This window comes from Microcaecilia unicolor, chromosome 1, assembly GCF_901765095.1.
Source record: "Microcaecilia unicolor chromosome 1, aMicUni1.1, whole genome shotgun sequence".
Lineage (NCBI taxonomy): Eukaryota > Metazoa > Chordata > Amphibia > Gymnophiona > Siphonopidae > Microcaecilia > Microcaecilia unicolor.
The window spans coordinates 340128217-340146828 of record NC_044031.1 but is presented as its reverse complement, the minus strand read 5'-3'; positions in this window follow the sequence as shown (position 1 = coordinate 340146828).

The following is an 18612-nucleotide window of genomic DNA, read 5'->3' as shown; positions in this document are numbered from 1 at the left end:
AAGCATATAATAACCACAATCGCTCAACTGCATATCACTATGCACAAATTTGTGCAAGAACACACTCAGAACCTTACTGTACCATAAATATTACACTGGGTAGACCCTAATACACCAATATACCACCCATACGGAAAATACAGACTGTCAACAATATGAAACAAGGGATCATAATATCACAATTCTCATGTTTTAGTGTGGATAGTGTTCACAATGAGCTCCTTTTATTAACGACCATATGTAGATCCTTCAAGAGGTAGTGTGTCATGATTTAGGCTCTACACCATTTCTGATGTTTTGGTGCCACCTCAGTAAGGCCAACACACAATCTCTCCACTGCAAAACACTATACACAAACTTGTGCAAAAACACACTCATAACCTTATCAAACCATAACAGCACTAATTCCAAGGACAGGACGAGCTACAACCTTATGCGTGGAAAGGCAGCACTTAATTACACCGAGGTCTGATACACCAGTACAGAACCTAGTAAAAAAAAAAAAGGGCTGCAAATACTACACACTAGCAGAATACTGCACCTTGATCACACATGAAAAACACATGACACAACAGATATGACACAAGGAACTAGAAATAAAAAAAATATGAAGGCAAAATATTGAACTGGAAAGTTACCTCAAGAAGTCAGACTCAGCATGCAGCAATACTAGAAAAATTTAAACTTGCATGCAAAATATCACAGATGCACATTTCCAAAAGCTGACATATTCCAATTAATAAATTCTGAATAAAATACTTTTTTCTACCTTTGTTGTCTAATCATTTAGTTTTTCTATTCACTTTGGTCCCAGTGTCTTCTGTTTTATGCAGTGTCTTCTTTCCATTTGATATTTTTTCACTCACCATGTCCACCATCCTCCTGTGTCCTTATGCATCCTGTCAACCATCTGTAGCCCTGTCCCTATCCTTCCTCAAGTTTCAGTATCTGCTCTCAAAGTGTTCCGAACCAGCCCTTACAGTCAGCAGTTTTCCCTCCATCCATATCCAGCATTTCTGCTCACTCCCCTCCCTCCATCCATGTGCATCTACTTCCTGTCTTCCCTCCCCTCCATCCATGTCCAGCATTTCTCCTCTGTCCCTTCCCCTCCATCCATGTGCATCTACTTCCTTTGTCTTTCCTTCCCTCCATCCTTGTCCAACATTTCTCCTCTCTTCCCTGCCCTCCACTCCATCCATGTCTAGCATTTCTCCTCTCTTCCCTCCCCTCCATCCATGTGCATCTCTTTCCTGACTTCCCTCCCCTCCCTCCATCCATCCATCCAGCAACTCTCCATTCTCCCCTGCCCTCTCCATCCACCCATATCCAGCAAATGTCCTCTCTCCCCTGCCCCCTCCATTCATCCATCCATGTTCATCAATTCTCCTCTCTCCCCTGCCCTCCCCTCCCCTCAATCCATGTCTAGGAACTCTCAATTCTCCCCTGTCCTCTCCTCCATCCACCCATACCCATTCCTCCCCCCCCCCCCCCCACGTGTGCGTTTAACCTTTTTATTTTCAGTGGCAGCAATGGCAGTACAGAAGAAAGCACTGCGGGCGCACCTCTAGCTTCTCCCTTCCCTCAAACAGTGTCCCACCTTCTGCAATGATGTATTTCCTGTTTCCGTGAAGGCGGGACACTGTGAGGGAAGGGAGAAGCTAGAAGCGCGCTCGCAGTGCTTTCTTATTTACTGCCGTCGCCACTCGCTGCCACTGAAAGTAAGAGTTAAACACGGGCCGGGGGGATGAAAAGAGGAAGGCTGTCAATCGGGGAGCTCAACTGAGGGCAAGATGGAGCAGGGGAACCTTTTGAGAGCTGCCTGGTGCAGCAGCGCATTTGGGGGGGGGCAGCAGCCGGGGGAAGGTCATGTTTGGGCTGGGGAGGCTTATAAACTATGCCTAAACTTAGGCCTAGGGCATGTCCATGTGACTAAATCTAGTCATGCGAATTTATGCCAAGTAGAACTTGGTGTAAATGCCGGCGACTAAGTTAGGTGCGGAGCGGGTGTATTCTATAACAGCGCATATAATTTTTAGAGATGCCCATGATCCGCCCACTCCACACCTATGGCCATAGTAACATAATAAATGACGGCAGATAAAGACCTATATGGTCCATCCAGTCTGCCCAACAAGATAAACTCATTTTACATGGTATGTGATACTTTATATGTATACCCAAGTTTGATTTGTCCTTGCCATTCTCAGGGCACAGACTGTAGAAATCTGCCCAGCACTGTTCTTGTACTAAAAGTTCTGAAGCTAACATCGAAGCCCCTTAAAATTTACACGCTAGCCCATCCGTATCTATTCAGTCACGATCAGGGCATAGACCATAGAAGTCTGCCCAGTACTGATTTTGCTTCCAAATTACCAGTATTGCCACCCAATCTCTGCTAAGATTCTGTGGATCCATTCCTTCAAAACAGGATTCCTTTGTGTTTATCCCACGCATGTTTGAATTCCATTACCGTTTTCATCTCCACCACCTCCCACGGGAGGGCATTCCACGTATCCACCACCTTTTCTGTGAAAAAATACTTCCTGACATTACTCCTGAGTCTGCCCCCCTCCAACCTCAATTCATGTCCTCTAGTTCTACCGCCTTCCCGTCTCTGGAAAAGGTTTGTTTGCAGATTAATACCTTTCAAATATTTGAATCATGTCACCCCTGTTTCTCCTTACCTCCAAGGTATACATGTTCAGGTCAGCAAATCTCTCCCGTACAGTTTGCAACGCAAATCCCATACCATTTTTGTAGCTTTTCTTTGCACTGCTTACAGTCTGTTTACATCTTTAGCAAGATACAGCCTCCAAAACTGAATACAACACTCCAAGTGGGGCCTCACCAGTGACTTGTAGAGGGGAATCAACACCTCCTTTCTTCTGCTGGTTATACCCCTCTCTATGCAGCCTAGCATCCTTCTGGGCACAGCTCTCGTCTTGTCACATTGTTTCTTCACCTTCAGATCCTCGGACACCAACACCCCAAAGTCTGTCTCCTGAGACAAGTTTACTAATCTCTCCCCTCCTATTTGGTATCTCTCTTTTGGGTTTCTGCACCCCAAGTGCATCACTCTGCACTTCTTGGCATTAAATTTTAACTCTCAATATTTCCAGGAGACCTCAGAATATTTTTACTATACTCTTGATATATTTATTAAATTAGTGATTGTGCTCAATTTTTAGTGTATTACATCGACCGTGGTCAACAGCTTGTAGTATCACCAATCTACCATCATTGCACCATTGTCCATCCCTGCCTTCCACTTTTATACATTCTTTAGCTGCACATTATCAAAACATGTCTTTTTTTTACAAAAACTATGATCACTTAGCTTGGAATGGCTGTTAATCAGTGCTACGGTAACCTTCCTTTGGTTGGTGCTGGTTTTGATGCAATCATGTGCCTTATAAAATTATCACCTTGACCCTTTTCCCACAATGTGATTCTTTAAATCTTACATCTTGCTTTCTCATTTTTGAAGACGCATGTGATGGTACAAAGTGTAGTCTCTCCTTCATTCGATTACTGTAATGGACTTTTAGCTGGAATTCCAAATAACCTACTGAGGGTACTTCAAGTGGCACAGAATGCTACGGCGCAAGTCATTAGTGGTTGTTCTAGGAATACACCACCTCATCTCACCTACCTATTACAGACCTCCTCCCCGCTCCCCCGAACTGAAGGGTCCCACTCCCTGGTGGTCTAGTGGATTCTTCAGGGCAGAGACTTACAAGGGCAGCTTCGCAAGACTTCAGCAAAAGTCTCGCGAGGCTGCCCTTGGAAGTCTCAGCAGCCATTTTTAAAGAACGATGCGGCTGCAGGAGGGTCAGCGCCGGCAGTAGGCAGGAAAGACTGGGGATCTTTTCTGCCCTGTAAGACTCCACTAGAAGACCACCATTTCAACTCTCTCCCCTCCCCTCAATCCGTGTCCAGAATTTCTCCTCTCTCCCCTAAATCCATGTGCATCTCCTCCTCTGTCTTCCCTCCCCTCCTTCCATGTTCAGCATTTCTCATCTCCACTCTCCCCTCCATCCATGTTCATCTCACTTCCTCTCTCTTCCCTCCCCTCCATCCATGTCCAGCATTTCAACTCTCTCTCTTCTCCTCCATCCATGTCCCTCCTTCCTCTGTCTTCCCTCCCATCCATCCGTGTCCAGAATTTCTCCTCTGTCCCCTAAATCCATGTGCATCTCCTCTTCTGTCTTCCCTCCCCTCCATTCATGTCCAGCCTTTCTACTTAACATAGTAACATAGTAACATAGTAAATGATGGCAGAAAAAGACCTGCATGGTCCATCCAGTCTGCCCAACAAGACAAACTCAAATGTTCTACTTTTTGTGTATACCCTACTTTGATTTGTACCTGTCCTCTTCAGGGCACAGACCGTATAAGGCTGCCCAGCACTATCCTCGCCTCCCACCACCGGCTGGCTCTGCCACCCAATCTCGGCTAAGCTCCTTAGGATCCATTCCTTCTGAATAGGATTCCTTTATGTTTATCCCACGCGTGTTTGAATTCTGTTACCGTTTTCATTTCCACCACCTCCCGCAGGAGGGCATTCCAAGGATCCACTACTCTCTCCGTGAAAAAATACTTCCTGACATTTTTCTTGAGTCTGCCCCCCTTCAATCTCATTTCATGTCCTCTCGTTCTACCGCCTTCGCACCACCTTCCTCTGCCTTCCCTCCCTCCCCTCCATCCATGTCCAGCATTTCTTCTCTCTCTCTTCCCCTCCATCCGTGTGCATCTCCTTCCTCTATATTTCCTTCCCTCAAACATTTCTACTCTCTTCCCTGCCCTCCACTCCATCCATGTCCAGCATGTCTCCTGCCCCCCTCCATCCATCCATGTCCAGCAACTCTCCTCTTTCCACTGTCCTCCCCTCCCATTCATGTCCAGCGATTCTCCTCTGCCCTCCCCTCCCATCCATGTCCAGAAATTCTCCTTTGCCTCTATCCTTCCCTCCCATCCATGTCCAGTGATTCTCCTCTCTCCCCTGCCCTCTTCTCCCATCCATGTCCGGCGATTCTCCTCTGCCCTCCCCTAACCATCCATGTCCAGCAATTTCTCCTCTCTCTCCTCCTCTCCCCATCCATGTCCAGCGATTCTCCTCTGCCCTCCTTTCCATGTCCAGTGATTCTCCTTTGCCCCATATCCTCCCCTCTCATCCATGTGCAGTGACTCACCCCAGCCTCCATCTGCCTCCCTTTTCAGCCCCCAAGTTCCAACCTCAGCCCCACCTGCCCGCCCTCAGCTCCCTGAAAGCCCTCTTTTCTGTTCCTGCCACCGCCCTGCGGAAGTGAAAGCAGCAGGCTCACCTCCCACCTTCCCTTCCCTTTCAGTGTCCCACCTTCTTCTGATGTATTTCCTGCTTCTGCGAGGGCAGGACACCGAGAGGGAAGGGAAGGCGAGCCTGCTGCTTTCACTGCCGCTGCCACCATGACTTGAGGTAAAATAAAAGATTTAAATGCAGGGCGGCAGCAGGAACAGAAAGGGGGGCTGTTGGGGAGCTGAGGGCGTGCAGGTGAGCCGGCCCTGGGAAAAAAGGTGCCGGTACGCTATACCGGCACAAAAAAAGCACTGGCACTAGGAGTTTTTCACTCTTTCAAAAAGTACAAAGACCAGGGGACACGCAATTAAATTACATGGAAACACTTTTAAAACAAATAGGAGGAAATATTTTTTCATTCAAATAATAGTTAAGCTCTGGAACTCTTTGCCGGAGGACGTGGTAAAAACAGATAGCATATCTGGATTTTAAAAAAGTTTGGACAAGTTCCTGGAAAACAAAGTCTATAGTCTGTTATTGAAATGGACAAGGAGAAAGCCACTGCTTGCCCTGGGATTGTTAGCATGGAATGCAGCTACTAATTGTGTTTCTGCCAGATACCTGTGACCTGGATTAGCCACTGCTGGAAGCAGGATACTGGGCTAGATGGACCATTGGTCTAACCCGGTATGGCTATTCTTGTGTTCTTATGTACCTCTTTACAATATCACGCAGGGGCGTAGCTACATGGGGGCATGGGCCCCCCAGATTTTATCCTGGCCCCCCATCGCCGACCCCTTCGACCCCCCCTTCCTGCCAACCCTCCCCCGCTGTCAGGTACCTGTGCTGGCGGGGGTCCCCCAACCCCTGCCAGCCGAAGTCCTCTTCAGCGCTAGTCTCCGGGGGAACGTGCAGGATGACTCACACAGGAACAGAATCCTTCCATCCAGATCAGCTGCAGCTGCAGCAACAGGCCGGCCTGGAGACCAGCACTGAAGAGGACTTCGGTTGGCGGGGGTTGGGGACCCTCGCTAGCACAGGTACCTGACGATGGTGGCAGGGGAGGGTTGGTGGCAGCGGGAAGGGGGGGGGTCGAAAGGGGAGGGTCAAAAGTAGCGGGGGGGGGGGGTTGGTGGTGCCAGGGGGGGGGCTAAAATTTGCCCCCTCACCTTGGGCTCTGGACCCCCTCCCGCGAAGTCTGGCTACGCCCCTGATATCATGTATGAAAATATTAGATAGAACTGGATCCACGCATATTCCCTGAGGCACTTCACTGATAACCTTCCTTTCTGTGACTTGAACTCCATTTACCATGACTTTCAGTGGCCCATCAGTCATCACCCAACCAATTTGTAACCTAGTTTACCACCCTAGGACTTACCACTAGGCCAGTCATCTTATTTATAACCTTCCTATACGAAAGAGGTCCAAAATAAATGTATGGAGATGAGGAATGCGAGAGGGTGAGAGACAGAGTGAAATAGACAGGGGCTAAAAAGTAGGTGAGAAATACAAAAGCCAAAGGGGAAAGGAGGAAAGTTATGAGGAGGAAGATAGAATGAGAAGAGGTAAGGGGTAGATGAAAGGTGAAATAAACCTTCAGAACAGTACAATAAAATAGAGACAATATAAGAAAATATTTTCAAATTAGATATTGGATTATAGGACTCATTTTTGAAAGAGAAAAGCATCCAAAAATTGTCATAAATCAACATTTGGACGAATTTCTTCTCAAAATGTCCAAATCAGTATTTTTGAAACCTATTTTGCAGACGTCTATCTATGCATGTCATCTGTAGAGCATCCAAATCACAAGGGAGTATGTCAGGGACGTTTCGATGGTGGGATCAGGGTGTGCCTAATACTTGGATGTTTTACTGCCATAATAGAAAAAAAAAACCAAAGCATCTAGGGCGAAAACTTCAACGTTTTGGTCTACACCTGTTTTTATAATAAATAAGACACAAGAAGGTGCCCTAAATGACCAGTGGTCACTGACCCCCTCCCACCCCCCAAAAAAAATGTTAATAAAAATAGTACTCATCAGCCTCTATGACAGCCTCAGATGTTATAGCCAGGTCCATTAAAGCAGCATGTACTAGTAGTATGTACAGTGCACTATAAACAGGTAGACCCAGGCCCATACCTCCCCCTACCTGACACACTTGTGGTGGAAGCTGTGAGCCCTCCAAAACTCATTAAAAATCTACTGTACCTAATATAGGTGCACCCTTCACCCTTAAGGGCTATCATAATGGTGTACAGTTGGGGGTAGTGGGTTTTGGAGGGCTCAGCAGACAATGAGATGTGTACCTGGGAGCATTTAAATAAAGTTCACAGCAGTGCCCCCTAGGATGCCTCATTGGTCTCCTGGGCTATCTGGGGGACTAGTCTACTAAAAATGCAGGCCCCTCCTAAATCACAATGGCTTGATTCTGTGCGCTGTGCGGTTTTTTTTTGTTTGTTTAATTAATTAATTAGCCCTGTGAAACCTTTTCTTTCTTTCTATCTTGTCCTGCCAAGCTCTGATTGATAGGAAGAGAGAGGAGAGGCTGTTAAAACAGCATTGAATTCATTTGAGACTCAAAAGTAACATTTTACACAGCTGTAATTATTGGGAATATTTAGATTAAAAAGTTATAATTCGTAGACAATTTTAAAGGTTAATTCAATTGGAAATTCTTTGGTCCTGGTCCCACCCAGCTAGAGAATTCCCTTGATAAAACAGCAGTTAGCTGACACTTGGGGACTTATAATCCCACCCACCCCAGGGTTTTCCACTCATTTATAGCCAAACCAAACCTCATTAACTTTACTCCTCAATCATACACAGGCAGTCTAGCAGCCTGTTAACTCCAACATAGTACACCTGTTCATACCCATTTCAACCAATCAGGATGACTTTTATTCTCTGCAATAATTGTGGTGCTTTAGTTTCAAGGCAAATCATCTGGAGACTGAAAGCTTGTCCTATCTGTCTTCAGCTATCTACTTTAAAACAAGAGCTCTGTAAAGTAATGCAAGAATTAGATGCAATTAAAGCAACTTATAGGACTGTGCAGAATCATAACTTCTCACCACTGCCTCAAAGAATAAAACCACATAAGAACAGATGGTTCACAGTAGGCTCAGGCAGACTTCATCATGTGACACAAAAGCATCCACCAGCACAAGTGTTGCCACTACAAAATTCTTTTGCTCCACTACAGCATTGCGATGTTCCTGAAAATAAAACTGAGGCGGAAGAAAAAGCAAGGAAGGTGGAACAAAAAGATAAGAAGGTACCCAAAGAGAAAAGACACCCCCAAATCACTAAAACCAAAACACATACTAGGAAATGTAGATGGAAAGCGATGACCACAAATGCTCATAGTCTAAGCAATAAAATTCATGACCTTCAAGCCCTGATGTTGGAGGCAGACTTGGACATAGTTGCAGTCACAGAGACATGGCTCAATGGTTTCCATGAATGGGATGTAAACATACCAGGCTATAATCTTTTTAGGAAGGACAGAGAGGGGCGTAAAGGTGGAGGAGTAGCTCTGTATGTGAGAAATGATATCGCAGCGACTGAAATGACAGGAAACTGGGGAAAGGAAGAAGCGATATGGATCACCTTAAAAAGAGAGGATGGAACCTCTGTCCACATGGGCGTTGTCTACAGACCCCCGACACAATTAGAGGAACTAGATAAAGATCTGATCGCTGATATTCATAAGTTGGCGAAGAAAAGAGAGGTGCTGTTGTTGGGAGATTTTAATCTGCCAGATGTAGATTGGAAGGTTCCATCTGCCAAATCTGAAAGAAGTAGACAGATTGTGGATGCTTTCCAAAGTGCTCTGCTCAGACAGATGGTGACGGAACCCACGAGGGAGGGAGCAACGTTGGATCTGGTGCTCACAAATGGGAATAGTGTGTCAAATGTCAGAGTGGGTGCACACCTGAAAAGCAGTGACCATCAAACGGTTTGGTTTGATATGACGGCTGAAGTGCAGGGCGGACACTCTAAACTCAAAGTCCTGGATTTCAAGCGTGCTGACTTTAGTAAAATGGGCGAATACCTGAGAAAGGAGCTGATGGGCTGGGAGGACGTACGAGAAGTGGAAGGACAGTGGTCCAGGCTGAAAGTAGTAATAAATAGGGCCACAGACCTTTATGTAAGGAGAGTAACTAAAAGCAAAAGAAAAAGGAAACCGATATGGTTCTCCAAGCAAGTGGCTGAGAAAATAAAGGCTAAAGAGTTGGCGTTCCAGAAATATAGAAAATCTCAAGAACAGGAACATGGGGAGGAATACCGGATGAAACTGAAAGAAGCCAAGAGAGAGGTACGTCTGGCGAAGGCGCAAGCGGAAGAACAAATGGCTAGAAATGTAAGAAGGGGAGACAAAAACTTCTTCAGGTATATTAGTGAAAGGAGAAAGACTAAAAACGGAATTGTGAGACTAAAAGATACAACAAAACGCTATGTAGAAAATGATGAAGAAAAAGCCAATTTGCTAAATAGACACTTTTGCTCTGTTTTCACTGAAGAAAATCCTGGAGAAGGACCGCTAGGGACTGGCAAAAGTACACCTGAGAATGGAGTGGATAGAGCACCGTTCACAGAAGAGAGTGTTTATCAACAACTTGGAAAGCTAAAGGTGGACAAAGCCATGGGACCGGACGGGATCCACCCCAGGATATTGAGGGAGCTCAGAGAGGTTCTGATGGGTCCTCTTAAAGATTTGTTTAATAAATCCTTGGAGACGGGAGAGGTTCCGAGGGACTGGAGAACGGCGGAGGTGGTCCCTCTTCACAAAAGTGGTGATAGGGAAGAGGCTGGAAACTACAGGCCGGTAAGCCTCACTTCGGTTATTGGTAAAGTAATGGAAGCGATGCTGAAGGAAAGGATAGTGAATTTCCTGGAAGCAAATAAGTTGCAAGATCCGAGACAACATGGTTTCACCAAAGGGAAATCGTGCCAAACGAATCTCATTGAATTCTTTGACTGGGTGACGGGAGAATTAAATCAAGGACGTGCTATGGACGTAATTTATTTAGATTTCAGCAAAGCTTTCGACGCGGTTCCCCACAGGAGGCTCTTGAATAAACTAGATGGGCTGAAGATAGGACCCGAAGTGGTGAACTGGATTAGGAACTGGTTGACGGGCAGACGCCAGAGGGTGGTGGTGAATGGAGTTTGCTCGGAGGAGGGAAAGGTGAGTAGTGGAGTGCCTCAGGGATCGGTGCTGGGACCGATTCTGTTCAATATATTTGTGAGTGACATTGCCGAAGGGTTACGAGGTAAAGTTTGCCTTTTTGCGGATGACACCAAGATTTGCAACAGAGTGGACACCCCGGAGGGAGTGGAAAACATGAAAAAAGATCTGAAGAAGCTAGAAGAATGGTCTAACGTTTGGCAATTAAAATTCAATGCGAAGAAATGCAAAGTGATGCACTTAGGGAGTAGAAATCCAAGGGAGACGTATGTGTTAGGCGGGGAGAGTCTGATTGGCACAGACGGGGAGAGGGATCTTGGGGCGATAGTATCCGAGGACCTGAAGGCGACGAAACAGTGTGACAAGGCGGTGGCCGTAGCTAGATGATTGCTAGGCTGTATAGGGAGAGGTGTGACCAGCAGAAGAAGGGAGGTTTTAATGCCCCTGTATAAGACGTTGGTGAGGCCCCACCTGGAGTACTGTGTTCAGTTTTGGAGGCCGTACCTTGCGAAGGATGTCAAAAAAATGGAAGCGGTGCAAAGAAAAGCTACGAGGATGGTATGGGATTTGCGTTCCAAAACGTATGAAGAGAGACTTGCTGACCTGAACATGTATACCCTGGAGGAAAGGAGGAACAGGGGTGATATGATACAGACGTTCAAATATTTGAAAGGTATTAATCCGCAAACGAATCTTTTCCGGAGATGGGAAGGCAGTAGAACGAGAGGACATGAAATGAGATTGAAGGGGGGCAGACTCAGAAAAGATGTCAGGAAGTATTTTTTCACGGAGAGGGTGGTGGATGCTTGGAATGCCCTCCCGCGGGAGGTGGTGGCGATGAAAACAGTAACGGAATTCAAACATGCATGGGATGTGCATAAAGGAATCCTGTGCAGAAGGAATGGATCCTCAGAAGCTTAGCTACAACTGGGTGGCAGAGCGGGTGGGGGGAAGAGGGGTTGGTGGTTGGGAGGCGAGGATAGGGGAGGGCAGACTTTTATACGGTCTGTGCCAGAGCCGGTGATGGAAGGCGGGACAGGTGGTTGGGAGGCAGGAAAAACTGCTGGGCAGACTTATACGGTCTGTGCCCTGAGAAAGACAGGTACAAATCAAGGTAAGGTATACACATGGGTTTATCTTGGGCAGACTGGATGGACCGTGCAGGTCTTTTTCTGCCGTCATCTACTATGTTACTATGTTACTATGTTTGAAAATGGCTTAAAACGTTAAATGCACAAAGCACAAAACCTTGTTCAAAACAGTATTAAAAAAAAGACGTTTTTCTTTTTTTCGGAAATAGTTGATTTGCTATTCGAGTTTGGGACGCAAAATATCCAAAGTCTGATGTAGATGTCATATCGAAAATGCCCCTTCACGTGACTTAAAGCTTTATAAAAGTTATGTGATCATATCTGTAAATACATACAGCAAATCGGAAATATGTATATATAGAAATAATCATAATTTTAAATATAAAATACATTTCTATAAATGTCACATAACATTTAAACTGAAAATATTTTGTTCTACATGTGTCTTTTTATTGCACTGTTTCATTCTCATCTTGTATTTTGTCTCCTGATTCATTTTTCCTCCTCTTTTCCATCTGTCTCTCCTTGGTTCCATGATCCCTCTAATAGGCAGCACCCTAGAATACCAATAAACTTCCTACTGAACATATAGAACAAGTCAGACTGCTACAGATCCCTACACAGAAAATAGACACTAGCAGAATAAAACACCTTGGTCCATGCACAAAACTCACAGACTCACAACAAACATGAAACCAGGGACCACACATCAGTAAAAAACTGAATTAGAAATCTCAAAAAGTTAGGTGCTGCATATACAGCAATACTAGAGAAACAGAAACTGAAATGTAAGGTATCAGAGAAGTACGTTTGCCAATATTGACATATTCTAATTAATACATTCAGAATAAATATTGGTTTTGTTTTTACCTCTCATTTTATTTTTCCATTTGCTTTAGTCCCAGTGTCTCTGTATTGATTGTCTCTTATCAGGGTCCACTGCCCATTTCACATTTCATCTCTGTGTCCACCATCCATCTTCCCTCTATATCTCTAATGCATTCTGTATTTCCCCCGGTTTTAATTTTGCCACACGTCCATTTCCACCCCACCCCACCCCAAAAAAACCCCTTTATTCCAGATGAAGTGGAAAAATGGTCCAGCGCACATCCAATATATGCGCCCATATTACCACTGGCCACTTTTTGGCACGCCTTTGTAAAAGGGCCCCTTGGAGAGGAGTAAAATAGCACCAACATTTATATGAAGACCTGAAGACACCAGAAGAGGGACAAAGTAGCACCAACATTGACACTGAGAATCCAAGGCTCAGGGAGGGGGCAGAAAAGGTCCAACACTAGTAGGAAGACCCCAGGTACCAGAAGAGGGGTCTCAATGCTGCCCATGTTCCGCCCATGTATACACCCCCTTGCATTTATGCATTATATGCTTAGTCACTTTGCTACCACTTGTGCATATCAGTGTACACTTACCTGTGAAAATGGCAATATTCTGTACAATTGCATGCACAAGTGCTATGTAAATGCTGGCGCATTGTTATGGAAATGCCCTTTTACTGTCTTCATTTAATACTGGGTCACTATCCAGCTTATTTTCGAAGGAGATCGCCGGCCATCTTCCAACACAAATCAGGAGATGGCTAAACTTCAAGGGGGCGTGTCGGTAGGGTAGTGAAGGCGGTACGGGGGCGTGGTCATGAGATGGCCAGCTTTGCCCGATAATGGAAAAAAGAAAGCCAGCCTTGATGAGCATTTCGCCGGCTTCGCTTGGTCCCTTTTTTTCAGGACCAAGCTTCAAAAAGGTGCCCCAACAGACCAAATGACCACCGGAGGGAATCGGGGATCACCTCCCCTTACTCCCCCAGTGGTCACCAACCCCCTCCCACCCCCCCACCCCCAAAAAAAGAAATATTTTTCCCAGCTTCTATGCCAGCCTCAAATGTCATACCCAGCTCCCTTACAGCAGTATGCAGGTCCATGGAGCAGTTTTTTGTGGGTGCAGTGCACTTCAGGCAGGTGTACCCAGGCCCATCCCCCCCTACCTGGTACACTTGTGGTGGTAAATGGGAGCCCTCCAACCCCCCCCCCCCAACCCACTGTACCCACATGTAGGTGCCCCCCTTCACCCATAAGGGCTATGGTAATGGTGTAGAGTTGTGGGGAGTGGGTTTTGGGGGGGGATTTGGGGGCTCAGCACACAAGGTAAGGGAGGTATGCACCTGGGAGCAATTTTTGAAGTCTATTGCAGTGCCCCCTAGGTTGCCCGGTTGGTGTCCTGGCATGTCAGGGGGACCAGTGCACTACAATTGCTGGCCCCTCCCATGACCACATGCTTTGGATTTGGCCGGGTTTGAAATGGCCGGCGTCGGTTTCCATTATCGGCGAAAAACGATGCCGGCAATCTCAAACCCAGCCATCTCTGACATTTGGCCGGCCTGAACCGTATTATCGAAATGAAAGATGGCCAGCCATCTTTTTCAATAATACAGTTCGGGACTGCTCTTTGCGGCGCCAGCCATATAGATGGCCGGCGCCGTTCGATTATGCCCCTCCATAGCAGTTTGTACATATGATACTGCATTCTAAACAGGAAAGAGAGCAGCAGCACACTCGGCAGAAGCTGGCTTGGCCTCCTCTCTCCTTCCTTGCACTGGAAAAGCTCCTCAGCTGCTCTCTCTTTCCCCCACCCTGTGACAGAAAAATCAGTATGTTCTCTTCTCTCCCTCCCCCATCCCCAGCAGTACTCCTCATCATACTAGGATAGCTAGGTAAGTTTAACAATGCACAGTGAAGGGGAGGAGAGTAGATGCTCATCGGGCCACACCTTTCAATTTATCAGTTTTTTTGGGGGTTTTTTTACATTTGTACCTCGTGCTTTCCCACTTGTGGCAGGCTCAATGTGGCCTACATGGGGCAATGGAGGGTTAAGTGACTTGCCCAGAGTCACAAGGAGCTGCCTATGCCTGAAGTGGGAATCGAGCTCAGTTCCTCAGTTCCCCAGGACCAAAGTCCACCACCCTAACCACTAGGCCAGTCCTCCACTAGGAGGATGCCAAGCAGCTGCTCTCCTCTGTCCTAGTCTAAAGTGGAATGGGAACAATTGCTGCTGGGGGGGGGGGGAGGGGGCAGAGAAGGAGAAAACACATTGTGGGGGCTTTTTTCAAGTAGAGGGAAAGAGAGCAGCTGAGGGAGAGCAGCTGGGTGGGGGAGGTAACAGAGCTTGCTTAGACATTTGCTGTGGGGAAGAGAATAGGTGGAGCTGGAGAAGGAGCTTAGGGAGGAACAGAACAAGCAGGTGGGAGTGTTCTGGGGAGGGAGATAGAATGAAGGGGGTAGAGGGCAGATGGAGGGAGAGACAACTTGGTTAAAGAGATCTGGAGGTCTTGCTAGGACTTAGAGTTTGACAGACGGGGGGGGGGGGAGACAGAGAGAACTGGGGGGGGGGGTTGCTGGGAGTGGGGAAGGAGAACGGGGCAACATAGGGAGAAAGAAAGTTGGAGTAAGGGGGGAAAATAACTAAGGAGCCCTTTTACAAAGCAGCGCTAAGCCTACAGTGGGCTTACTTCGGAGCACAAGGCAGGCACAGATAGTGGTTCCAACCCAGGAGCACGGCACTTCCAGCACTAACAGAAATATTTGAAAAATATTTCCACAGAGAGTTACACAGCGGTAATTGGGCAGCACTGGCTGGTTACTGCTGGGTTAGCATGGGAGCCCTTACCACTACCTCAATAGGTGGCTGTAAGTGCTTCCCCCTGTATGGCCATGCGATAAGTGCAATCTTACCACATGGCCATTTCTTTTTTCAGCCTTTTTAGCCACTGTGATAAAAAGGGCCTCAGTGTGCTGCAAAAACGGCTGCCGCCGCTAGCACAGAACACCTTTTACCGCAGCTTAGTAAAAGGGCCCCTAAGGGACAGAAAGCGAAAGCTGGGACTTGAACCTGCAGAGAGGAAAAGAGATCAGCACATGATGGAATTGTAGCTGTGCTGAAGAGGGTTGAGCCTGAAAAGAGAAAATTTGGAAGGTGGAGGGGTTGTCAGGCCTGGGGCAGAGAGGAGACCAGCCTTCTGATGGGGAAATTCTGTGTGGAAAAAAAATTACAAATAAAGTTTATAGAATTTTGTAGAATTTTAAAATATTATTTACAGAATTTTCAATATTTTTGCACAGAATTCCTCCAGTGAATAATATGAACTGCAGGCTAATGATAAAGTATCTAACTTATAGTGCATCCTCCAGCTGCAGAATTCCTTTTTCTTCTGCCCTTTACAGGAATATATATTGTGTTTTTTTGGAACACATGAACTCAGCTCAGTTCAGATCCTATCCTATATAATAAAACGCACCTCCGACATTCTGAAGCTGACTGCATGGCTGAGGCATTCCTGCTCTCTGTATCCATCTCCTGAATTGACATCACGTACTTCCGGGTTCGTCACAAGCAGACGTGACCAACCACACGAGGTTTCTCGGCTTCAGAATGTTGGAGGTGCATTCTATTAAATAGGATTGGTCAGTTCCTTGAAGCACAGCTAGAGCTCAGCGTCCTGCACAGTAACGCTCAGACACCAGAGAGAGAGGGACCTGACACAGAGAGAGGGATGGAGGGGGGGCCTGACACCAGAGAGGGGGGGGGAGATATCTCTGTCACACACACACTCTCTCTCTCTCTCTCTCTCTCTCTCTCTCTCTCTCTCACACAGTCAATGTCTTTCTCTCATTCTCACACACTGTCTCACACACTCTATGTCTCACACTGTATCACATTCACTCTATGTGTCACACAGTCACTCATACACTCTCTTGGTCTCATATACTCAGTCTCCGGAACTCGGCCCGGGGGCGGGGCGGCCAGGAGGGAGGGGAGATGGCGCTCCATGACGTCACGCCGCCCAACCCGGCGCCCGCGCTCAGGCTTGCGCAGGCCGTTTTGGGACGAGTTCTTTATTTGCGTGAGGCAGTTTGCGATGGGTTGAAGCAAAGGTGGGGGCTATTTTGGGGGAGGTGCTTGGAGGAGGTGCAGTTGCAACTTGCAGGGCTAAGGCAATTGCTTGGGGATCATTGTGGGGTGTGTTGTTTTAATATATGGGGCTATTAGTAAGATGGAAGTACAATAGTTTTTAAAGCTGGGGCCGTTTGCAGAGGGGTAGTTTTTGGGTGCAGGATGTTGAGGGGAGAGGGGGTGGAGAGAGGGATGCCAGACCCAAGGGAAAAGAGTGGTGGAGAGAGGAAGGAAAGCAATGACAGGGGAATGGGAAAAAGGGGGGGTGGAGAAAGGAGTGAGAGTGATGCCAGACCAAAGGGAAGCAAGAGGGGAGAGAAAGGTGGGACACATGAGGGAGAGGAGACTGGGAAAAAGCTGGATCTGGGGAGGGGGAGAACGAGATGCAGTACTATGAAACAGGGGAGAGAAGAGGGAGAGAGATACTGGCCCCGGGGTGGGAGTGCAGGAGAGAGAGAGAAAGAAGGGTGAGGAACATGGGAAGGGGACACAGAGGGCAGATTCTGAACAAGGGGGGGAACAGGGATGGGAACACAGAGAGCAAATGCTGAACACAGGGGGAAATAGGGACAGGGACACAGAGGGGAGGTTATGGATAGGAGAGATAGTGATTCAGAGGAAATGACAGTGGACATAGAGAGAAAAAAGTCAAATAGACAGGAGATAAGCAGAAGATGGATATGGATGGAGTACAGAGAGAGGAGAAATAAAGATGGAGAGGGGAGGAGATACTGGAATAAATCATATAAAAAGGAGAGAGGGAGACAGGCAGGATAGAAGGGAAAGAAAAGGCAGGCAGTGGATGGAGGAGGCAGAGAAAGCTGGCAGACACCATATGCAAAGGGGGAAAGGGCAGACAGTGGATGGAAGGAGCAGAGAAAGCAGGCACACTGGGTGAAAGGGAGAGAGAAAGAGAACAGATGCTGGATGGAAGGGAGAGGGTGAAGAGAAGACAAGAGAAACCAGAGAAACCAGAGACAACAAAGGTAGAAAAAAAAATATTTATTTATTTATTTATTTATTTGCCTTAGAATAAAGTAGTGTTGTAGCTGTGGTGATAAATAGAAAATGAAAATAAGGTGATATGTTTGTTGGACTATTTTATTACATTTTTGACCAACTTTCCGAGACCAAAACCTCCATCCTTAGGACAGGACCGTAACAGCAATATACTGCACTGACCTGAGGAAGGAGGTTTTGGCCTCTGAAAGCTAATTGAAAAAGTATTAGTCCAATAAAATGGTGGTATCTTATTTTATATGTTTTGTGTTATTTCTGTTTTTTAATTTGTAAAGTGTTGATTGGTATTTGTCAGTTTTTTCAAGTTTACTTCTGCTATCTTTATATTTTGCACAGTACTAGGAGACATGCATCACTGTTTCTGTGGTGTTGCATTGTATGCAGAATCTGGCCTCTTGGGGGTTCAGTTTAATTTTGTCTACATATTTCTATTTTAGTTTGTGGTTACTTATTCTACACTTGGTGAGGATGTATCTGTGTTCTATGTTTGTGAAAAAGACATGGTTTTCTGTTGGCAGGATCATTTTTACTAATGTCTTGTTTAGTTTTACAATGGGTATATTGATGTTCTAGTGCTCATTGCAATGTTTAAGATGCTGCCTTTCCTAGGTACATACTTGTTGTGTGACTCATGGATTATTAGTAAAAATAATATTTTCATATAGAGGAGGGGGTGTTAAAAAAGATCGGCCCCGGGTATCAAATACGCTAGGTACGCCACTGGCTCTCAGTTCTATATTTTTAAATGTTTGTTATAAAGCAATGTTTGAAGAATATATGCCATTGCTGTTATATTGCAGGATCTTGTCATGAGATGTTTTCTGTTATTGCAGACTTAAGTCTGGTCAAGTTTAAGATATGAGATAATGTAACTGGTTGTTTTTTCCATTATGTATGTATGTGGTTTATATTGATGCAGACTACTTACAAATCCATCATCAAGTGTATTCTAAGGCATTATTTTGTAGTGTCCCAAGAAACACTAATATGAACAGTGCCCACCCATATTAGTTCTGGGCCCACCCAAAATGGTGGGTCTGGCTACGCCACTGCTGTGTGAAAC